Genomic DNA, 11,113 nt, shown 5'->3' with positions numbered 1-11,113 from the left:
ATGTTTCCTACAATTTATGTTCTATGATATTTTTTGATCAGAAGTGTAGTTTTCGAGATATATCAAGATATTTAAAAGTTCCGAAGCCGCACCAACATAATAGAGATACAGAAACACCGTGGCCCCTTTCTTTGAGATAACTCTGCACTAGTGCGAGCCGCAAATGCCACTTCCAGCTTAGCTGTGCAGAAGAAGAACAACAAGAAGAAGAAATATCTCGAAATATGTCCGTCAGGCCCCTTCCCTTGAGATAAATCTGCAAATATCTCGGAAACGAAGCGAGCTATGGCAAAATGTTAAGAGACCTCTTTTGTAGAGAATTAAGTTTCCTACTTTTTATGTTCTATGATATTTTTTGATCAGATGCGTAGTTCTCGAGATATATCAAGATATTTAAAAGTTCCGAAGCCGCACCAACATAATAGAGATACAGAAACACCGTGGCCCCTTTCTTTGAGATAACTGTGCACTATTGCGAGCTGGAAATGCCACTTCCAGCTTAGCTGTGCAGAAGAAGAACAACAAGAAGAAGAAATATCTCGAAATATGTCCGTCAGGCCCCTTCCCTTGAGATATATCAGCAAATATCTCGGAAACGAAGCGAGCTATGGCAAAATGTTAAGAGACCTTTTTTGTAGAGAATTAAGTTTCCTACTTTTTATGTTCTATGATATTTTTTGATCAGATGCGTAGTTCTCGAGATATATCAAGATATTTAAAAGTTCCGAAGCCGCACCAACATAATAGAGATACAGAAACACCGTGGCCCCTTTCTTTGAGATAACTCTGCACTATTGCGAGCTGCAAATGCCACTTCCAGCTTAGCTGTGCAGAGGAAGAACAACAAGAAGAAGAAATATCTCGAAATATGTCCGTCAGGCCCCTTCCCTTGAGATATATCTGCAAATATCTCGGAAACGAAGCGAGCTATGGCAAAATGTTAAGAGACCTTTTTTGTAGAGAATTAAGTTTCCTACTTTTTATGTTCGATGATATTTTTTGATCAGATGCGTAGTTCTCGAGATATATCAAGATATTTAAAAGTTCCGAAGCTGCACCAACATAATAGAGGTACAGAAACACCGTGGCCTCTTTCTTTGAGATAACTCTGCACTATGGCGAGCTGCAAATGCCACTTCGAGCTTAGCTGTGCAGAAGAAGAACAACAAGAAGAAGAAATATCTCGAAATATGTCCGTCAGACCCCTTCCCTTGAGATGAATCTGCAAATATCTCGGAAACGAAGCGAGCTATGGCAAAATGTGAAGAGACCTTTTTTGTAGAGAATTATGTTTCCTACAATTTATGTTCTATGATATTTTTTGATCAGAAGCGTAGTTTTCGAGATATATCGAGATATTTAAAAGTTCCGAAGCCGCACCAACATAATAGAGATACAGAAACACCGTGGCCCCTTTCTTTGAGATAACTCTGCACTAGTGCGAGCCGCAAATGCCACTTCCAGCTTAGCTGTGCAGAAGAAGAACAACAAGAAGAAGAAATATCTCGAAATATGTCCGTCAGGCCCCTTCCCTTGAGATAAATATGCAAATATCTCGGAAACGAAGCGAGCTGTGGCAAAATGTTAAGAGACCGTTGTGGTAGAGAATTAAGTTTCCTACTTTTTATGTTCTATGATATTTTTTGATCAGACGCGTAGTTCTCGAGATATATCAAGATATTTAAAAGTTCCGAAGCCGCACCAACATAATAGAGATACAGAAACACCGTGGCCCCTTTCTTTGAGATAACTCTGCACTATTGCGAGCTGCAAATGCCACTTCCAGCTTAGCTGTGCAGAAGAAGAACAACAAGAAGAAGAAATATCTCGAAATATGTCCGTCAGGCCCCTTCCCTTGAGATAAATCTGCAAATATCTCGGAAACGAAGAGAGCTATGGCAAAATGTTAAGAGACCTTTTTTGTAGAGAATTATGTTTCCTACAATTTATGTTCTATGATATTTTTTGATCATAAGCGTAGTTTTCGAGATATATCGAGATATTTAAAAATTCCGAAGCCGCACCAACATAATAGAGATACAGAAACACCGTGGCCCCATTCTTTGAGATAACTCTAAACTAGTGCGAGCCGCAAATGCCACTTCCAGCTTAGCTGTGCAGAAGAAGAACAACAAGAAGAAGAAATATCTCGAAATATGTCCGTCAGGCCCCTTCCCTTGAGATAAATATGCAAATATCTCGGAAACGAAGCGAGCTATGGCAAAATCTTAAGAGACCTTTTTTGTAGAGAATTAAGTTTCCTACTTTTTATGTTCGATGATATTTTTTGATCAGATGCGTAGTTCTCGAGATATATCAAGATATTTAAAAGTTCCGAAGCCGCACCAACATAATAGAGATACAGAAACACCGTGGCCCCTTTCTTTGAGATAACTCTGCACTATTGCGAGCTGTAAATGCCACTTCCAGCTTAGCTGTGCAGAAGAAGAACAACAAGAAGAAGAAATATCTCGAAATATGTCCGTCAGGCCCCTTCCCTTGAGATATATCTGCAAATATCTCGGAAACGAAGCGAGCTATGGCAAAATGTTAAGAGACCTTTTTTGTAGAGAATTATGTTTCCTACAATTTATGTTCTATGATATTTGTTGGTCAGAAGCGTAGTTTTCGAGATATATCGAGATATTTAAAAGTTCCAAAGCCGCCCAACATAATAGAGATACAGAAACACCGTGGCCCCTTTCTTTGAGATAACTCTGCACTAGTGCGAGCCGCAAATGCCACTTCCAGCCTAGCTGTGCAGAAGAAGAACAACAAGAAGAAGAAATATCTCGAAATATGTCCGTCAGGCCCCTTCCCTTGAGATAAATCTGCAAATATCTTGGAAACGAAGCGAGCTGTGGCAAAATGTTAAGAGACCGTTGTGGTAGAGAATTAAGTTTCCTACTTTTTATGTTCTATGATATTTTTTGATCAGACGCGTAGTTCTCGAGATATATCAAGATATTTAAAAGTTCCGAAGCCGCACCAACATAATAGAGATACAGAAACACCGTGGCCCCTTTCTTTGAGATAACTCTGCACTATTGCGAGCTGCAAATGCCACTTCCAGCTTAGCTGTGCAGAAGAAGAACAACAAGAAGAAGAAATATCTCGAAATATGTCCGTCAGGCCCCTTCCCTTGAGATAAATCTGCAAATATCTCGGAAACGAAGAGAGCTATGGCAAAATGTTAAGAGACCTTTTTTGTAGAGAATTATGTTTCCTACAATTTATGTTCTATGATATTTTTTGATCAGAAGCGTAGTTTTCGAGATATATCGAGATATTTAAAAATTCCGAAGCCGCACCAACATAATAGAGATACAGAAACACCGTGGCCCCTTTCTTTGAGATAACTCTAAACTAGTGCGAGCCGCAAATGCCACTTCCAGCTTAGCTGTGCAGAAGAAGAACAACAAGAAGAAGAAATATCTCGAAATATGTCCGTCAGGCCCCTTCCCTTGAGATAAATATGCAAATATCTCGGAAACGAAGCGAGCTATGGCAAAATCTTAAGAGACCTTTTTTGTAGAGAATTAAGTTTCCTACTTTTTATGTTCGATGATATTTTTTGATCAGACGCGTAGTTCTCGAGATATATCAAGATATTTAAAAGTTCCGAAGCCGCACCAACATAATAGAGATACAGAAACACCGTGGCCCCTTTCTTTGAGATAACTCTGCACTATTGCGAGCTGCAAATGCCACTTCCAGCTTAGCTGTGCAGAAGAAGAACAACAAGAAGAAGAAATATCTCGAAATATGTCCGTCAGGCCCCTTCCCTTGAGATAAATCTGCAAATATCTCGGAAACGAAGAGAGCTATGGCAAAATGTTAAGAGACCTTTTTTGTAGAGAATTATGTTTCCTACAATTTATGTTCTATGATATTTTTTGATCAGAAGCGTAGTTTTCGAGATATATCGAGATATTTAAAAATTCCGAAGCCGCACCAACATAATAGAGATACAGAAACACCGTGGCCCCTTTCTTTGAGATAACTCTAAACTAGTGCGAGCCGCAAATGCCACTTCCAGCTTAGCTGTGCAGAAGAAGAACAACAAGAAGAAGAAATATCTCGAAATATGTCCGTCAGGCCCCTTCCCTTGAGATAAATATGCAAATATCTCGGAAACGAAGCGAGCTATGGCAAAATCTTAAGAGACCTTTTTTGTAGAGAATTAAGTTTCCTACTTTTTATGTTCGATGATATTTTTTGATCAGATGCGTAGTTCTCGAGATATATCAAGATATTTAAAAGTTCCGAAGCCGCACCAACATAATAGAGATACAGAAACACCGTGGCCCCTTTCTTTGAGATAACTCTGCACTATTGCGAGCTGTAAATGCCACTTCCAGCTTAGCTGTGCAGAAGAAGAACAACAAGAAGAAGAAATATCTCGAAATATGTCCGTCAGGCCCCTTCCCTTGAGATATATCTGCAAATATCTCGGAAACGAAGCGAGCTATGGCAAAATGTTAAGAGACCTTTTTTGTAGAGAATTATGTTTCCTACAATTTATGTTCTATGATATTTGTTGGTCAGAAGCGTAGTTTTCGAGATATATCGAGATATTTAAAAGTTCCAAAGCCGCCCAACATAATAGAGATACAGAAACACCGTGGCCCCTTTCTTTGAGATAACTCTGCACTAGTGCGAGCCGCAAATGCCACTTCCAGCCTAGCTGTGCAGAAGAAGAACAACAAGAAGAAGAAATATCTCGAAATATGTCCGTCAGGCCCCTTCCCTTGAGATAAATCTGCAAATATCTTGGAAACGAAGCGAGCTGTGGCAAAATGTTAAGAGACCGTTGTGGTAGAGAATTAAGTTTCCTACTTTTTATGTTCTATGATATTTTTTGATCAGACGCGTAGTTCTCGAGATATATCAAGATATTTAAAAGTTCCGAAGCCGCACCAACATAATAGAGATACAGAAACACCGTGGCCCCTTTCTTTGAGATAACTCTGCACTATTGCGAGCTGCAAATGCCACTTCCAGCTTAGCTGTGCAGAAGAAGAACAACAAGAAGAAGAAATATCTCGAAATATGTCCGTCAGGCCCCTTCCCTTGAGATAAATCTGCAAATATCTCGGAAACGAAGAGAGCTATGGCAAAATGTTAAGAGACCTTTTTTGTAGAGAATTATGTTTCCTACAATTTATGTTCTATGATATTTTTTGATCAGAAGCGTAGTTTTCGAGATATATCGAGATATTTAAAAATTCCGAAGCCGCACCAACATAATAGAGATACAGAAACACCGTGGCCCCTTTCTTTGAGATAACTCTAAACTAGTGCGAGCCGCAAATGCCACTTCCAGCTTAGCTGTGCAGAAGAAGAACAACAAGAAGAAGAAATATCTCGAAATATGTCCGTCAGGCCCCTTCCCTTGAGATAAATATGCAAATATCTCGGAAACGAAGCGAGCTATGGCAAAATCTTAAGAGACCTTTTTTGTAGAGAATTAAGTTTCCTACTTTTTATGTTCGATGATATTTTTTGATCAGATGCGTAGTTCTCGAGATATATCAAGATATTTAAAAGTTCCGAAGCTGCACCAACATAATAGAGGTACAGAAACACCGTGGCCTCTTTCTTTGAGATAACTCTGCACTATTGCGAGCTGCAAATGCCACTTCGAGCTTAGCTGTGCAGAAGAAGAACAACAAGAAGAAGAAATATCTCGAAATATGTCCGTCAGACCCCTTCCCTTGAGATGAATCTGCAAATATCTCGGAAATGAAGCGAGCTATGGCAAAATGTTGAGAGACCTTTTTTGTAGAGAATTATGTTTCCTACAATTTATGTTCTATGATATTTTTTGATCAGAAGCGTAGTTTTCGAGATATATCGAGATATTTAAAAGTTCCGAAGCCGCACCAACATAATAGAGATACAGAAACACCGTGGCCCCTTTCTTTGAGATAACTCTGCACTAGTGCGAGCCGCAAATGCCACTTCCAGCTTAGCTGTGCAGAAGAAGAACAACAAGAAGAAGAAATATCTCGAAATATGTCCGTCAGGCCCCTTCCCTTGAGATAAATATGCAAATATCTCGGAAACGAAGCGAGCTGTGGCAAAATGTTAAGAGACCGTTGTGGTAGAGAATTAAGTTTCCTACTTTTTATGTTCTATGATATTTTTTGATCAGACGCGTAGTTCTCGAGATATATCAAGATATTTAAAAGTTCCGAAGCCGCACCAACATAATAGAGATACAGAAACACCGTGGCCCCTTTCTTTGAGATAACTCTGCACTATTGCGAGCTGCAAATGCCACTTCCAGCTTAGCTGTGCAGAAGAAGAACAACAAGAAGAAGAAATATCTCGAAATATGTCCGTCAGGCCCCTTCCCTTGAGATAAATCTGCAAATATCTCGGAAACGAAGAGAGCTATGGCAAAATGTTAAGAGACCTTTTTTGTAGAGAATTATGTTTCCTACAATTTATGTTCTATGATATTTTTTGATCAGAAGCGTAGTTTTCGAGATATATCGAGATACTTAAAAGTTCCGAAGCCGCAGCAACATAATAGAGATACAGAAACACCGTGGCCCCTTTCTTTGAGATAACTCTAAACTAGTGCGAGCCGCAAATGCCACTTCCAGCTTAGCTGTGCAGAAGAAGAACAACAAGAAGAAGAAATATCTCGAAATATGTCCGTCAGGCCCCTTCCCTTGAGATAAATCTGCAAATATCTCGGAAACGAAGCGAGCTATGGCAAAATGTTAAGAGACCGTTTTTGTAGAGAATTAAGTTTCCTACTTTTTATGTTCTATGATATTTTTTGATCAGACGCGTAGTTCTCGAGATATATCAAGATATTTAAAAGTTCCGAAGCCGCACCAACATAATAGAGATACAGAAACACCGTGGCCTCTTTCTTTGAGATAACTCTGCACTATTGCGAGCTGCAAATGCCACTTCGAGCTTAGCTGTGCAGAAGAAGAACAACAAGAAGAAGAAATATCTCGAAATATGTCCGTCAGACCCCTTCCCTTGAGATGAATCTGCAAATATCTCGGAAACGAAGCGAGCTATGGCAAAATGTTGAGAGACCTTTTTTGTAGAGAATTATGTTTCCTACAATTTATGTTCTATGATATTTTTTGATCAGAAGCGTAGTTTTCGAGATATATCGAGATATTTAAAAGTTCCGAAGCCGCACCAACATAATAGAGATACAGAAACACCGTGGCCCCTTTCTTTGAGATAACTCTGCACTAGTGCGAGCCGCAAATGCCACTTCCAGCTTAGCTGTGCAGAAGAAGAACAACAAGAAGAAGAAATATCTCGAAATATGTCCGTCAGGCCCCTTCCCTTGAGATAAATATGCAAATATCTCGGAAACGAAGCGAGCTGTGGCAAAATGTTAAGAGACCGTTGTGGTAGAGAATTAAGTTTCCTACTTTTTATGTTCTATGATATTTTTTGATCAGACGCGTAGTTCTCGAGATATATCAAGATATTTAAAAGTTCCGAAGCCGCACCAACATAATAGAGATACAGAAACACCGTGGCCCCTTTCTTTGAGATAACTCTGCACTATTGCGCGCTGCAAATGCCACTTCCAGCTTAGCTGTGCAGAAGAAGAACAACAAGAAGAAGAAATATCTCGAAATATGTCCGTCAGGCCCCTTCCCTTGAGATAAATCTGCAAATATCTCGGAAACGAAGAGAGCTATGGCAAAATGTTAAGAGACCTTTTTTGTAGAGAATTATGTTTCCTACAATTTATGTTGTATGATATTTTTTGATCAGAAGCGTAGTTTTCGAGATATATCGAGATATTTAAAAGTTCCGAAGCCGCACCAACATAATAGAGATACAGAAACACCGTGGCCCCTTTCTTTGAGATAACTCTGCACTAGTGCGAGCCGCAAATGCCACTTCCAGCTTAGCTGTGCAGAAGAAGAACAACAAGAAGAAGAAATATCTCGAAATATGTCCGTCAGGCCCCTTCCCTTGAGATATATCTGCAAATATCTCGGAAACGAAGCGAGCTATGGCAAAATGTTAAGAGACCTTTTTTGTAGAGAATTATGTTTCCTACAATTTATGTTCTATGATATTTGTTGGTCAGAAGCGTAGTTTTCGAGATATATCGAGATATTTAAAAGTTCCAAAGCCGCCCAACATAATAGAGATACAGAAACACCGTGGCCCCTTTCTTTGAGATAACTCTGCACTAGTGCGAGCCGCAAATGCCACTTCCAGCCTAGCTGTGCAGAAGAAGAACAACAAGAAGAAGAAATATCTCGAAATATGTCCGTCAGGCCCCTTCCCTTGAGATAAATCTGCAAATATCTTGGAAACGAAGCGAGCTGTGGCAAAATGTTAAGAGACCGTTGTGGTAGAGAATTAAGTTTCCTACTTTTTATGTTCTATGATATTTTTTGATCAGACGCGTAGTTCTCGAGATATATCAAGATATTTAAAAGTTCCGAAGCCGCACCAACATAATAGAGATACAGAAACACCGTGGCCCCTTTCTTTGAGATAACTCTGCACTATTGCGAGCTGCAAATGCCACTTCCAGCTTAGCTGTGCAGAAGAAGAACAACAAGAAGAAGAAATATCTCGAAATATGTCCGTCAGGCCCCTTCCCTTGAGATAAATCTGCAAATATCTCGGAAACGAAGAGAGCTATGGCAAAATGTTAAGAGACCTTTTTTGTAGAGAATTATGTTTCCTACAATTTATGTTCTATGATATTTTTTGATCAGAAGCGTAGTTTTCGAGATATATCGAGATATTTAAAAATTCCGAAGCCGCACCAACATAATAGAGATACAGAAACACCGTGGCCCCTTTCTTTGAGATAACTCTAAACTAGTGCGAGCCGCAAATGCCACTTCCAGCTTAGCTGTGCAGAAGAAGAACAACAAGAAGAAGAAATATCTCGAAATATGTCCGTCAGGCCCCTTCCCTTGAGATAAATATGCAAATATCTCGGAAACGAAGCGAGCTATGGCAAAATCTTAAGAGACCTTTTTTGTAGAGAATTAAGTTTCCTACTTTTTATGTTCGATGATATTTTTTGATCAGACGCGTAGTTCTCGAGATATATCAAGATATTTAAAAGTTCCGAAGCCGCACCAACATAATAGAGATACAGAAACACCGTGGCCCCTTTCTTTGAGATAACTCTGCACTATTGCGAGCTGCAAATGCCACTTCCAGCTTAGCTGTGCAGAAGAAGAACAACAAGAAGAAGAAATATCTCGAAATATGTCCGTCAGGCCCCTTCCCTTGAGATAAATCTGCAAATATCTCGGAAACGAAGAGAGCTATGGCAAAATGTTAAGAGACCTTTTTTGTAGAGAATTATGTTTCCTACAATTTATGTTCTATGATATTTTTTGATCAGAAGCGTAGTTTTCGAGATATATCGAGATATTTAAAAATTCCGAAGCCGCACCAACATAATAGAGATACAGAAACACCGTGGCCCCTTTCTTTGAGATAACTCTAAACTAGTGCGAGCCGCAAATGCCACTTCCAGCTTAGCTGTGCAGAAGAAGAACAACAAGAAGAAGAAATATCTCGAAATATGTCCGTCAGGCCCCTTCCCTTGAGATAAATATGCAAATATCTCGGAAACGAAGCGAGCTATGGCAAAATCTTAAGAGACCTTTTTTGTAGAGAATTAAGTTTCCTACTTTTTATGTTCGATGATATTTTTTGATCAGATGCGTAGTTCTCGAGATATATCAAGATATTTAAAAGTTCCGAAGCCGCACCAACATAATAGAGATACAGAAACACCGTGGCCCCTTTCTTTGAGATAACTCTGCACTATTGCGAGCTGTAAATGCCACTTCCAGCTTAGCTGTGCAGAAGAAGAACAACAAGAAGAAGAAATATCTCGAAATATGTCCGTCAGGCCCCTTCCCTTGAGATATATCTGCAAATATCTCGGAAACGAAGCGAGCTATGGCAAAATGTTAAGAGACCTTTTTTGTAGAGAATTATGTTTCCTACAATTTATGTTCTATGATATTTGTTGGTCAGAAGCGTAGTTTTCGAGATATATCGAGATATTTAAAAGTTCCAAAGCCGCCCAACATAATAGAGATACAGAAACACCGTGGCCCCTTTCTTTGAGATAACTCTGCACTAGTGCGAGCCGCAAATGCCACTTCCAGCCTAGCTGTGCAGAAGAAGAACAACAAGAAGAAGAAATATCTCGAAATATGTCCGTCAGGCCCCTTCCCTTGAGATAAATCTGCAAATATCTTGGAAACGAAGCGAGCTGTGGCAAAATGTTAAGAGACCGTTGTGGTAGAGAATTAAGTTTCCTACTTTTTATGTTCTATGATATTTTTTGATCAGACGCGTAGTTCTCGAGATATATCAAGATATTTAAAAGTTCCGAAGCCGCACCAACATAATAGAGATACAGAAACACCGTGGCCCCTTTCTTTGAGATAACTCTGCACTATTGCGAGCTGCAAATGCCACTTCCAGCTTAGCTGTGCAGAAGAAGAACAACAAGAAGAAGAAATATCTCGAAATATGTCCGTCAGGCCCCTTCCCTTGAGATAAATCTGCAAATATCTCGGAAACGAAGAGAGCTATGGCAAAATGTTAAGAGACCTTTTTTGTAGAGAATTATGTTTCCTACAATTTATGTTCTATGATATTTTTTGATCAGAAGCGTAGTTTTCGAGATATATCGAGATATTTAAAAATTCCGAAGCCGCACCAACATAATAGAGATACAGAAACACCGTGGCCCCTTTCTTTGAGATAACTCTAAACTAGTGCGAGCCGCAAATGCCACTTCCAGCTTAGCTGTGCAGAAGAAGAACAACAAGAAGAAGAAATATCTCGAAATATGTCCGTCAGGCCCCTTCCCTTGAGATAAATATGCAAATATCTCGGAAACGAAGCGAGCTATGGCAAAATCTTAAGAGACCTTTTTTGTAGAGAATTAAGTTTCCTACTTTTTATGTTCGATGATATTTTTTGATCAGATGCGTAGTTCTCGAGATATATCAAGATATTTAAAAGTTCCGAAGCTGCACCAACATAATAGAGGTACAGAAACACCGTGGCCTCTTTCTTTGAGATAACTCTGCACTATTGCGAGCTGCAAATGCCA

This window comes from Osmia lignaria, unplaced genomic scaffold (genome assembly GCF_051020975.1).
Source record: "Osmia lignaria lignaria isolate PbOS001 unplaced genomic scaffold, iyOsmLign1 scaffold0001, whole genome shotgun sequence".
Lineage (NCBI taxonomy): Eukaryota > Metazoa > Arthropoda > Insecta > Hymenoptera > Megachilidae > Osmia > Osmia lignaria.
This window is presented reverse-complemented; position numbering follows the sequence as displayed.